Source organism: Zonotrichia leucophrys, chromosome 4A (assembly GCF_028769735.1).
Source record: "Zonotrichia leucophrys gambelii isolate GWCS_2022_RI chromosome 4A, RI_Zleu_2.0, whole genome shotgun sequence".
NCBI lineage: Eukaryota > Metazoa > Chordata > Aves > Passeriformes > Passerellidae > Zonotrichia > Zonotrichia leucophrys.
This window is the reverse complement of record NC_088174.1, coordinates 9,598,377-9,612,210: the sequence shown is the minus strand read 5'-3', so window position 1 is coordinate 9,612,210 and position 13,834 is coordinate 9,598,377. Positions and strand designations below refer to the sequence as shown.

The 13,834-nt window shown below is 41.7% G+C and overlaps 1 protein-coding gene across 4 annotated transcripts in view; it reads right to left on the bottom strand.

The window, feature by feature from the left end:
- The window catches only part of TENM1 (teneurin transmembrane protein 1), a 774,924-nt gene that overhangs the window by 294,857 nt on the left and 466,233 nt on the right, over positions 1 to 13,834 (bottom strand). Inside the window, exon 1 of one of the 4 annotated variants that reach the window (XM_064713346.1) lies at positions 11,495 to 11,818. The exons of 2 other annotated variants lie outside the window; for them this stretch is intronic. The gene's annotated coding sequence lies outside the window, so the exon portion shown is untranslated. Of the gene's footprint in view, positions 1 to 10,739; positions 10,886 to 11,494; positions 11,819 to 13,834 lie in introns of those variants that run through there. One more of the 4 variants, XM_064713347.1, reaches the window with a different exon arrangement.

Here is a 13,834-nt window from a genome sequence, read left to right as displayed (position 1 = left end):
TCCATTGCCTCAAGAACTCCACAGATAAGACTTACCTTGAAATTTCATTCAGAAAAAACCCTTTAAACTCCAGTCATTCACCTTACCATTGCAAATTACAGCTTCAATTCCATTAGGCAAGTTGAAGAAAAGGTGAAATTGTTGTGCAAAAAACAAACTCAAAGACTGGATTGTTTTAAAGACTCAGAACAACTTGTTGCTAAGTTCCTTACATCATTCTATAAACACCTTTTACTATGGAAAGAATTTTTATCTGATATCCTTTGAAATTGTTTCATATATATGACTGCAAAGGAGGAATTAACTGATTTTAATTAATTTATTTTTTCAATAAAATAAAATTCCAGGAAGTCCATAGTATTGAGAATTTAAATGGACACTTGTCATCTTGAATGCCATTCATGACAAAGAACTAATTTCTCAAGAATTATATTCTGTAGCTAATGCTTTCCATCCTTGGATTCACAATTTCAATGAATGCTCATTTATTTAGAGGCGTATTCTCCAAATACACATATTTTTACTCTACAACTATGCCTTTGTTCAGATCAGAGGTACACCAACAGGAGGACGTGAACACTAAACTGAACCTTTCTGTGTCTGGCCACCATCTCTACCATCAATGAAGAGTAGCCAGGTCAAAATAATATTCCTTGTTTATGGGTTTGTTAGAGAAATGCAGACAAGAAGCATGACACTGAATTAGAACATCCATTTTTTTAATCTCGTACAGAAAACCCTATGTCTGACCCCCACATTATCCCTTTACCCATGTAAAATTCTTAAACTGCTTGTCCATAGCAAAGAACTTCATCTAAGCTGCTCAGGGAATGTCAAGAGAAAGATTTAGAAGAGGTATCTTTAGTCTTTTAGTCATAACTAAGAAAACATAAAAGTGGATGCATACTTGGCATTGCAGATCTCTGATTCTAAAAATAATTCCCCATCCACCCACAATCTTCTTGAAGAAGTTTACAAGTTGACCCAAGTGTTTAAAAATGCAACAGAGCATTTATGGGTTTTTTTAAAATTCTCTTTATAAAGAAAGCTTCCATGTAACAGAAAAACCATGGAGAGAGTATAGTTAGATCAGCTTTGCTGCTTTGAAACCTAGAAGGGTAAGATCCCAAGCAGGACACAGCTGCCTAGATAGGAATGTGCAACAGGCACTCGGTACTTTACAGTCCTGCTTCACAAACCGTACTGTTAAATAATTTGATACCAGTGTATTTAGAGCTGTCTTACTCTGCCACTGCTGGCCACCCACCTTAGAGGTCCTCAGGGACCTTCCCAAACACCACTGATGGGTGTGTGGAAGGAGGGAAGAACTGGAGAGGATAAAAAGGCATCCAAGAGGGGAGAACATTGCTGCACTGGAGAGGGCAATGCACCTTCAGAGATGAGTGGAACTGCTCTCTCAGACTTCTCAGACCAAGCAGCAGAAGCAGATAAAACAGAGCTGCTTTAGTTCCCCATTAATTGGATACCAGAAGGGGAAAAGTGAATTTGGATATAATCTGGGAATCCTCAGAAACTGCACATAATAAATTACACTGCAGGGAGTGTCATCTACATATTCCCCAAAACAGATGAGTTATTTCAGCAAGCAGGAAACAACAAATCTTTATTTCTACTAATTCTGTTATCATTGCCCCTTAGGCCTATACAGCTCATCTACTGTCCAATTTTAGCTGTGTGCTTCCCCAGAACGATAATCTTTCTGAAAGTGTCCTTTCCTGCCCTTCTTTTTCTTTAAATATGCAAATCTCATTCTGTGTAAGAAAAAGCATTGAAACATTTAAAAGGGCTAAAATAGTAATTCCTGCAAATGATAGATTTTTTTAATGAGCACTACTTAGCAGAGAGCTCAATTTGAATTGCCATGGTAGAGAAAGTTTGTTTTCCCATTAGTAATGAACTATGCCTTTGTACTCAAATGGAACAGGATGCTCAGCTCCCAGGATAACTATCAGGAGAAGAACTCGTTTTATTCTGTAGACAAAGTAGAAACCATACTTAAGGTTTTGTCCCTAGGAGCTGAAACCATAACAGAAGACCAGTTTTGTTAACAGTTTAAGGAAATAACCTTTTTAAAGTTTCCATAATATAACATTATGACCTAAAGCAATTTTGATACAAGTTTCCTGTGGTCATAATCACCTTCATGGTACATATAGTTGTTTTCTCATCTATTAACAGCCTTGTAATTCCACAGCCTTTTTATGTTGGAACACTAAATCAGCTTTGGAGGGAAATTTTTGCACCAATGCAAACAACTTCTGTTAATAGGCACAATGCTATTTAAGCCTTCTAGTGCCTACAGACAACAGGCATCAAGAACACATTTCTGACCCCCAGGCAAGGCATCAGGGAAAAATCAGAACAACAGCTATGAGGTTTATTTCTTAATTACAATGAGCTGTCTGCAAATTCAGGGTATAACAGCCTTGAACTGATCTCACTCATCCTCATTGTAGGAAATTAATACTGAAGTTGTTACTGCATATCAGTTAATAGTAAATAAACATTTACTGGAGGGATTTTTGAAAAATGTTTCATTTCTACTTCTAATTTATTTCAAACTTTGTCATTTGTAAGGTTTCCATTAATACATTATCCAAACAATAATTCAGAAAGTTGGTTCCAGATTCATCATCCTCCTTCACTTCTCTCATGCTCTTCACAAGAAATTTGTGGAAGGGGTCACAGTTCATTGAAAATAAGCAAAACCCATGCACACATCAAAACATTACATCTTCCCTCACAAATCACAGCAGTCTCAGTGGTCAGTGTGAAGATGGGTCAGAGAATCACAGAAAGTCCCAGACTAGAAGAGACCTACAGGGATCATTGAAGTCCAGCTCCTGGCCCTGCACAGGACACCCCAGTGATCACAGCCTGGGTCTCAGAACACATTCCCAACTACTCCTTCAATGCTACTTCCAGAAAAGCTGTGGAGTTCAGGTTTTTACTGACCCTGTTGTCACAAATCTTCCTGTGAAATTTGACATAAACAGCAAATATATCAGAAGTTAATTATACAGGACTGCATTGTAGTCTAACACAAGCTCAGAGGTAGGGGAAGCACATGTACATGTCACTACAAATATTTATACAAGTGCAGTGTTTGATTACATCAGTCAAGGCAAATTTAGACTAGTTCAGATTTGCCAAAAGCATTTTGCTAACAATTGGTATCAGTGGCATGAGTCTGCCTGTGGCAGCCTACCTGGAACACGAGAGCAAACGGGGAACACCCTTGGCCTTTTTCACTGCTCCAGTCACACAGCTTCGTTCTCCTGCTCCACCTCACCTCATCTCCTCACTCTACCATTTTCAAATCTCCTTCAGCATATTCAGTTTTCCTTTGGCCTAGAAGAGCAGCTGGTTTCTTTCCCATCCCAATTATTTCTCACCTATCCTTTCTACACAAATCTTTCCTAAATGATTCCCAACTTAAACTCTTGAACACCCAACGTTTCTCTGACACTGAGCAGCAGCACTCTACTAAGAGCCTTTTCCCTTTGATTTCATACCATGGTCTTTTCTCCCATCTCTTACTTCTCTTGATATTTTAAAATTAGCTTATAAATTCTGAGGAGAAAGGGTGACAGTAGACACAGCAGATTTTTCATACTGTATTGCAACATGCAATATAAGAGTGATTCTTGATTGAGGTTTTTCCTTTTTAGTATGTAGGCAGTTTGGGCTACTTTTTAGATAGAGGCAGATCTCCTCCAGAAAAGTGTAACTCTTTTCATACATAGAAAAGTGATGACATAAAACACAAATTTTTTAGAAACATCAAAATCTAGAAAACATTCAGTTTTATTTGAAAATAAAGCCAACTACTAAGGGTACCCTGGTACTATAACCATGCCCTTTCAAATAAAATATTGGGCTCTCAATAGTTTTATTTTATTTAGGAGTACATCTTTGATATTCTGCCAATGAAACGTTTTAATGGCTATGGTACTTACGTTTGCAGAATATTTTGATGCATTTACTTGGCATTTGTGATTTAATCTGCAGCCCTACATTTATCCCTTAGGTGTGGCAATCCCCACCATTAAAAAGGCAGAGCAAAACAAAAAAGCTGAACACACTATTCATGCAGTCTATTTCAAACAGATGTCAGAGACATTTTATTATTTTTAGATCAGACCATTGATCTGCAAGATGATGAGCAAAGAAAAAGATTTGCTAACCTAAAATGGGTGACTCTTATTTACTCTCCATGTTCAATCAATAAGGTAAAACATTACTAAAATATGAAGAGCCGTGATTTGATTTACTGCTGCTTCTCATGTTCTGGTGTGAAATCCACCATCCACCATAGAACTGTTTATATTTCACTCACTACCACTTTGTCATTATATAAATATACATTACTTAGGCAGAAATGGTTCCAGATTTTCCAGCTCTAATGAAGGTGCTGGATTCTCTGGCTGACACAGCTGAGCTCTTGGTGCTTATCCCCAGACACTGGCTCACCCTGTAACCACCCTGCACTCTGACCACAGCTTAGCATGGAATAAGAGCCTGCAAACCCTTGCTCACAGCCTCTGCTTGTTAAGAACTGGTACACATTAGAAAGATTTCACGCCATTTAGTTATCTACAAACAAAAGCACATGTGGAGAGGGAGCAGAAACACACATTTCTCTTGTATTTGACTTTGAGTAATTTCTTTTAGAAATGAGAACTTGTCTCCACCTGATAACAAGGTAGACAGTACACTTAGCACCCAGCATGCTGATGGTTACTGAAATGTCAAAGGTTACTCATTAAGCATGGGGCAGGAATGACTAACACTTCAAGGGCCCCATTTGTGTTGGCTTGATGATTTATGGCACAGCAGTAGTAAGCAATGATAAAACACAATATAATTGTATGTCTGTAAAAAGTTCTGAACATAGAAGACCTAAGACAGGTTTTTAAATCACAAGTAACACAGACACCTACGATCCAGCAGTCATATTCTGAGACTTATGAAATAAAAATAACTTTTCACTTAATTTTTTATTATTTCTATTAATTTGAGAATTTGGTCTACATTCAGTGTAACAGCATGTATATGTGTATATATATATACACACACACATACAAGATGACTTCCAGCTTCTCTCAATTTCCATACATCTACCATTTCTAGATACAGTTACAAGTCTGAAAGCACAAAAGGTTATGTGGCAAATACCTAGGAGAAGTCCAAAGCTGCTCCATTCAATACCCAATCACACAAACTCAAGAAATCCAACATGTAGGTTCCATATTCAGCAGAGGAGAACACATAAGTCTTCACCATCTCAGTTCTCCAAAATAAATCCATCCTCACTCCCAGCTGATGAATCTGTTACATTAAATTTTGACTCTTCATCAGTTCAAGAGAAAAGGGAAACATGCTGAGTTCAGTATAGAAGCTTCAACATCAAGCCACAGAAGAGACAAAGCTTAGTGCTGGCAGGAAGTGAACTGCTTCTGAAAGCTTGAAAAGAAAAGAGCTTCCTTTTCTTTCAGACTAACTGGAACTTTAACAGAGAAGCTTTGAAAATACCAGTTACTTACTGACAGATAATCAGAATCCAGCTAGACTGGCAACAAGAGCCCTCAACTCACGTGCCCAATCTGTGGAAAGGGCAGGCAGAGTCAAACATCCTTGGCTCAAGAAAATAAGAGGAAAAAGCACCAAAACTTACTCCATGCAAGTAAATAAAGATTACTCAGCAACATGAATATGAGAAATGCCTCATCTCCTTGCACACCAGAATGCTCTTCACAAAGTCATCTGTCTTTTTTTCCCCTTAGGGACTTTCTATGGAGATTAATTTTTATGCCTCGTTTCATTATTATTCAGGAAACTGCTTTAGATTTTGTGTTCAAATATAACAGCAACAGTTAAGTTAGAAACTGCAGTTTTAGGATGCATTTTCCCCACCATTTTAGGACTCATTTCAACTTTTAAAACACCTTGAAATTACTCTCAGTGTAGAAGTTACAAGTAAAGGAGTTTTCATCCTCTGGAAGGTATTTTTTTCCTGACATTCAATTAACCCTGTATCACTGATATTAATATTTCAATTTCCACCTAAAGTTGTATTTCTGGTGCTTTTTCGTTGCTCAAACAGGTTTTTAAATTTATTAAAGACACATTAAGGTAAAACCAATGGCATTTAATATAGTGAATTAAATGAACAGGTAACACCTACAAGCTATTTAAAAAAAATAAAGAACCATCTAAATTACTTCTCCTGTCAAGTATAAATACTAGTGGCATTACCGTGTTGCATAATGCAAACTACAGCTATAATTTATACACAAAGATTGCCATGTTATAGTGTTGTCATCTCATTGCAGGTGTTCCATACTGCTGTCTCCTATCACAAAAGTTCCATACCTTATTGGTGTTTCTCATGAGCAGCTCCTCACAGCACTGACTCTTTCTCCTTCACAAAGCAGCCACTGACTGCAGCTCCCTTCTCACCCAGCCACCCCACTCTTTTATAGCACTCTGCTTCTCATTGCTTACACCTGTGGCCTGTTAAAGTCAGGCCTGCTCCTAATCTTTGATAACTGGCCCAGCTGCAACTCCTTAGGGGTGAGATTACTTTCTACACTATCTTTATTTTCTTATATTCTATCCCCCCACATTATAGTGCATCAAATTTCAAGATGTATGAAGGCTTTCAAGCAAATAAACAGAAAACACTTAAGCATCAACAAATAAAAAATGAGTTTTTCTGAAGTTAGATGGTAATGGCAGACTTCAGCTTCATCCATGTGAACTGATTTTTAAGCCTACCAGTAAAGACTTTTTTTAAGGAATTAATATTTATGTGGTTTCAGCCATAGGCAAAGATGGATGAGGACTGAAATCTGCTCATTTAAGCAGTCTCATTATGAAATGCAACAGAAGAGTCTCAAGAACAGGCTTATCAAAGTGCCAAGATAAGAATATAACTAATATCTCCTTTTTACTTAAGCAGCATCAAAATCTTACTTTCCATCCAACAGAAGTACCATTTAACATAATTTCCCTCTTATTTCACTCATAGAGATCAACTGACACATAGCACATTTCTGTCTCTTTCTTAAGTTAATTGTTTGATTCAGAAAGCAGAACTATAGCAAGATACATGTTGGATAGTCACTTTGGAGGAGGCATCTACCACTGGCAGTTCTATCATAGTGTAAAACCTACAGCTACAGCTGTACTACAGAATAATTCTGTGCATCTGTGATAGCTCAGCCAAATATTACTGTGCTGTATCCTTGGTCAAGAAACCACAAAAAGTAAGTTAGTAAAATGGCAAACTGAGGGAGGGACAAGTCTACCTCTAACTGATTTCAATAAACTTTGAATATGCCACTTATCAGTACTTCAGCAAAATGCTCGATATTTTAAAAGAACTATCTGCCTGGTAAAATAATGATGATGCTCTTGGTGAGCATCAGTGAGAAAGTGGGAAGATGCAAAAGCCCTCAGTGATGCAGTGCTGGTCTGGCAGAACAATGGAAAGGTTGAAATGCTGGTAGCTGGTTGATCTGTCTGTCACCACAGATGACAGGTTTGCATGCTACCTAGACTAACGTTAGATACAGAGCTTTTTGTTCTCTAGTGGAATTTCGACTTTGTCATCCCAGTTACAAACCAGCATCATACAGAAATGCAGCACTGCTGATGAACAGAAGCTTGGATAACCACCTGTAACTTTTCTGTATCAACAGAGTGTAAGACTAAATCAACCTCTACAGGAGAGCAACAGCATCACTTTAACATGTGTCCACCAAAGATTCCACATAACCTTACATTATAAAAATCAGCAAATTTTTCTAAACATGGTATTTTTTTCTGAACCAAAACCTTCATAAGTCTTAGCTTCAATGTGGTTTCCCCAAACACAGCAAGCATTTTAATTTGTGAGACAAGAATGATTTTTATTTATTCACTGGAAAGGACTGTAGTCAAATACTGATATCAACAACAATGACTTAAACAGGATAAGGGATAATGGCTTCCAGCTGAAGGTGAGCCAATTTAGATTAAGGAAGAAGTTTTTATAGCAGAGGTGGTGAGACACTGGCACAGGCTGCCCAGAGAGGTGGTACAGGCCCCATCCTTGGAAGCATTCAAGGTCAGGCTGGAAAGGGCTCTGAGAAACCTGATCTACTTGAAGATATTCCTGCTGATTGCAGAGGAGCTGGAATGGATGACCTTTAAACATCCATTCCAACCCAAACTATTCTGAGTCTGTGAAATTCTCCTTACTGTTTTAATACTGTGATATTTATTGGTAACTTCTGCATAGGTTTTAGAAACGTAAGTTGTCATCAACTTGTGTATGCACAAAAATCTAGGGAAATCTAAAGTTTGTACTCTGGGATTATAACCAAACTTTAAAGGTGAGAAAAAAAAAAAACTGACCAAAAGAAACCCAACACTGTATTTCCTTTTCTTAACTCATATAAAGGCTGCATAAGTATTGCAGTACTTCATGCACCCACCACTCTAAAACACTAAAGAAGCTAAACAGATTAGTGACTGCAATACATAAAACTGCTTCCACCAACAATTACCAAACTACAGTTTGACTCAATCCTATTTTCACAACTTTGAAGGCAGAAAATTTTGGACCTCAAATCGGTAGACTCAAAACTGGGCTTTTAGAGAAAGAGCAAAACTGTATTAAGTCTGTTTGGTCTCACAAAAGTTATCATTAACTCATTTGTGCTGAACTGTCAAATATAATCAATGGGCACATCGAAATGAACAAGAAACTGACAAGAAAACAGAAACTCGTGAATTTCAGACATAGTTCCATCACCATAGTTTATATCTGGACTCTAAAACATTTCAAAATCTAGTCCCACACAGTCATTGTGAGACACTGGCAGTCATTGTGACAGAAGCAAAGACAGGACACAGCATTCTCTCAGTCTGTACAATGGGAACAAAAAATATTCCTGACCAAATGGAGAGGACTGTTCTCCCATATTCAAAGCCCTGAGATTATGATATATTAAGCAGCATTATTCTTCTTACATTTTTCAGATTAAGATCATTTAAAAATTAAATGCATACCGTTTAGACCTCATGAATCACATTGAAATAATGTCCTGTCTGCTCCAATTAACATCAACACCAATTCTCTAAATTTCCTATCTCATTGGAAAGAAAGAAGTATACATCTACCTGTTCCAAAGCCATTACTGCAGAGCAGAACATTGCACACCTCCATATGTGACTACAGGCACACGTGTGAGCAACCAGGTAATTTCTTCAGTTTTCAAAACTACCATTTTAACTATGATGCCACATCAAATGAGTAATAGACTTCCTTTGCCACAGTTTTCCTCAGATGACACTGCTTTTATAGAACTCTGAATACACTTCAATGGCTTTTTTACACATAAGCCATCAATACAATATGTTCATTTACTTCCACATCTGACTACTTGAAGTGTTGAGAGTAGTAATTTGCATTCCCACATTCTTAAAAGCTGCTTTTAATAAGAATTTTCTCGTTTGCTATTTATACACATCATTTAAATACTTAAAATTTGGCAACTGAAAGGAACTGTTCTCTTTAAAATAAAGGATTTTTATTTCACTATTTGAAATATAATTGTCTTGGGATCTTATTTGGTTTTGATTGAGGTTTTTTTAAAGATAAAATATTCAGAGAAAAATTCTATTGGATATGTGTTATTCAGAAAACTTTGAACCATTCTTTGAAACAAAACTGTGATTAAAAAAAGAAACAAACAAAAAAAGGCACACCAAAAACAACAATAAAAAAACACACAAGACTGAGAGAGGTTCCTAAAATCCCCAGCAGTTTAGAGATTTGAGTTCTTAAAACAAACCAGCAAGCCAAAATCCCCAAGACACACAGTTATATTAAAACTACAGTATCAACTTCTGATGAATTTATGTTATCAATATGATATCTATGGGGATAGCAGGCTACTAAGAAGATTGCATTTTGCCTGCAAAAAAGTGTTTTGAGATTAATCCACAGCATTAAGGGTCATGTATAAAATAAGCTCTGAAAAGAAACTATGGACAAGGAAGAAGGAAAGCTATTGGGGCTGTATCTCACCTTCTGATGTATAGCTCTTCCCCTACTACAGTTTATCTTGCTCTCTGTGATTCACAAAGTGCTCACATGCTTCCAATATCAAACTGCTTTACGTTAATCTTCACAATTAACAGGTAAAATCCAGGCACTAGGAGTGGTGGGGGTTACTGCAAAACCATTCGGAGACACAGAAGATGTCTGAGATGCTTGCCCCACCACACGGACAGTTGGTATTTATTTCCATAGTCAGTGTATCTGACTCGTTAATTACCAGGGAAGCATCAGCACAATCAAGATGGGTATCTACAATCTTTGAATATTGGGAAAACAATCAATAAAAGACTATCACTGAGATAGTTAGTTACTACACAGCCTAAAGAGGTAGCATATATTTAATCCAAATAAAGGGGAAGGTGGGCAGCTCTTGGCATTGATTTCAGTATAAGAACACGTAAAGCCCAGATCTGCTAAGGTAAACGTGTTGCCACTCAGCACGGTAAGAGCATACAGTTAATACTACAGAGGCAGGTTCCTCACTATGTACCACAATCATATCCACAGCTGCTCTGAGCATACACCAAGCTTAAACCGTCAGTCACGAGCTGCAGCCGTAAGGTGTTTTAGAGAAAAAACAGCTGGAAGCAGCAGAGCAGCGTACCGCCTGTATGTACACACGCCTTGACTAAAGGAGATTACCAGATCCCACAACCGGTGGCAGGAGAATACACCAAGCACACGTTTAGCAGATTACGCCTGCGGAGCGGTGAGACATCAGGCTGCTCCATCCTCCAGCTGGGAGCAGCGCGGTCCCGCTGCCCCGGCGGAGCCACCTCACCCTGCGCGCACCGAGATGCGGCTTTTCATGCGAGCGGCCCCGCAACGCCAGCGCGGAGCCGGAGCCCGGCCCCCGGCAGCGCCCCGCCTTTCGCCGCACCCCGCGGAGAGCCGCGCACCGCGCCGCGCCCGCTCCGCCTCGGGCACGGGGAGCCGCTGCCGCCCGGGGCGATGGCACCGCGGTCAGAGCGCCGCTCCGCGCCCACACACCGCGCCCGGCAACCGCGGGAGAAGGAGCCCCGCTGTAGGCGTGCGGGGCGCCGGGCTCAGCCCCGAGCGCGGCATCGCTGCCGGGCGCCGCTCCCGCAGCCGCGCGGTGCCCGCACGCACCGCCCCGGAGCCCGGCAGCCGCCCGCCGGCACCGCCGCCCGCGCAGCGCACACGGAGCCGCACGTACACACCCAGTGCCATCCAAAAAACCCCTCCGGGATCGCCCGGCGGCTCCCGCTCCGGCGGGGTAAGGCATCCCCGGCGGCGCCCGGCGCTCCCCTCGCCGCCCCGGCTCGGACGCCGCTGCCCCCCGCGAAACGCGAAGTTCGGGCGCCCGCGGCGCCGCTCCCGCCTCCCCGGCAAACTTACCGAGCGCGGCCACCGGCTGAACTTTCAGCAGCGCCCCGGCTCAGCCCCGCCGACGGCTTCGCCCATCGCCTCTAGGTGCGGTGCCCGCGCCCCGCTCCCCGGCGGCTGCGGCGCGGGCCAATATAAATCCACATCGCCGCTGCCGGCGGCTCCCCCGCAGCCCGCCCTGGCCCCTCCGCCCCGCCGGGGGGACGCGCCGGCTGCTGCTGCTGCCGCGGCTCGCCCCGCAGCTGCCCGCACCAGGCGCTGGGAGCCGAGGCGTGAAGGGACGCGGGGCCGGCGCGGCGCAGCCCCGCCGCTGCTGCCGCCGCCGCTGCTCTCCGGCGGGTGTAGTGTCAGCGGCGCCGCTCGCTCTCAGGGTGGGATTTTTCTTTTTTTTCTCTCTTTTTTTTCCCCCTTTTCGGCTCCTCCGCTGTTAATGAGCATGCCCGGGAGAGCTGCGCAGGCGCCTTGCCCGCCGCCGCGCCTCGAGCCGCCTCGCGCCGACCTCGGCGGGCGAGGGCTGAGGGGGCGCGAGCGGCGCCGGGGCTGCCCCGCGGCGGGCGGGAGGGAGGGAATGAGGGGGCGCGGGCCGGGGGAGGGACCGGGCGGCGGCGGCTGAGGCGGCCCCGCCCGTGGCCGTGCAGGATTCGGGCAGAGTTCGGCAAGTCTGCGGGCAGGTGAGGCGGCTGCGCTCGCCTCGGGGAGGGATGCTGCCCCGGCTCGCCGCTCGTCCCGGGGAAAGGGAGGAAAGAACGCCGCACCGGCGGGCCTCTGCCTTGGGATGTAGCGCAAACACCTAAATAATTTACTTTGCTCGGGAAATCGGACTGATAGTGGAATCAAGGCGTGGGAGAGGGACGCTGATTTATACAAGGTGCTTCAGCAGCCTTCCTTTCGCGATCTGAGTTTATTAAAGTGGGGATCTCCGGTGGCCACCTCAATTAAGAGTCCCTGGTCTTAGCGGAGGGGAACTTCAGCTGGTGATGATCTCTATAATTTCATCATTTCTACACGGTTTATACTCAAGAAGGCATACAAGGTGTAAAAGTTATTACCACCTGCTCTTTTCATAACAGCTAATTCTGCAGCAGCACTTATTCGTAAAAATTTTATTGTGCTGAAGAAATGCAAGGAACTGGAAAAGGTGTGCCTGTGAGGCTGGACCTGGCTCATCAGTCTGCCTCCATCCTGGTCTGCGTTCACATGGATACTGCATACACGTATCTATCAATTCCTAAAAATCACTGAGGTTATTTACATCATTTGTCTTGTGCATTTAGTCCCAGGAAAACATTGTGAAAAAAGCGTGCAATTCACTATTGCTGTTACTTCTTTGTAAGTTTCTATAAGTCTTTCGTAAGTTTCTGCATGGACCACCCAAAGTGGAGTCCTTTTGTTTACTCTGTGCTGTGCCCCAGAACGTACATCATTCAAACAATTTATGGTGTTTACATATGTATTTGGATAAAATAACATCTTCAAGGTACCTATGTAATATCTTGGAATGCATAAATAAAAAAATAATAAATTAGGTAACATAATCTGATATTCAATACATTACTTTCACAGGAAGCCCAGAAAAGCCAGAAGTAACCAAATCTATTTCTCATGAACCTTGAAGCTGTTGAACAGTCTTCATCATTAACTATTTCTAGAAGTTATTTTAAGCCAAAACAGTCCTCTCAAATTTCTGTGATTTAGTCCTGGTAGGTGTAGTAAAGATCAGCAGTATAGATCAGTCTGAGTTCTTCTGAGCCTAAAGTAAAATGTAAATTTCCTTCCCAGTGGGCATGTTTGTTTTGGTTTCTTCTCTCTCTGGACAGACTTTAACATTTGTCATTCTTTAACTCAAAAATTAGACATCATGGATTGAACATGGATATAACTCAAAACCAAAGAAAGAAAAAGGTCTTGAATGAAGTCACCATGTTAGTCACAGAAACATACAGCAAGACAGCTGACCCATCTGGATTCCAGGTTTTAAGATAGTACCAAAGTCAAGTAAATATTGGTCTGCTGTGGGCAGACAAGGAACACAAATTATAATAATTCTTCTTCTTGCAATCCTATAGAATTGCCTGTTGTAGTCATTAACATATAGTAGTCATAAAAAGATGGCAGCCTCATCAAGGGAAAGCATAAAAAGATAATCATTGGAGGTGGATGTTCAGTTCTACCTCTGTCTCTTCAGCCTCTGCTGAGGAAAATGAAATAAGGTGGCTCAACTCAGCAGTGGAAAATTGTTGCCAGGTACCAAGTGGAGTGTCTGATGTATATCTATATATATGTGAAAATTTCAGATACCCATGGATGTTCCCTAATGAGTTAGGGAAACTCAAAAGATCTGCTTGGAGAACC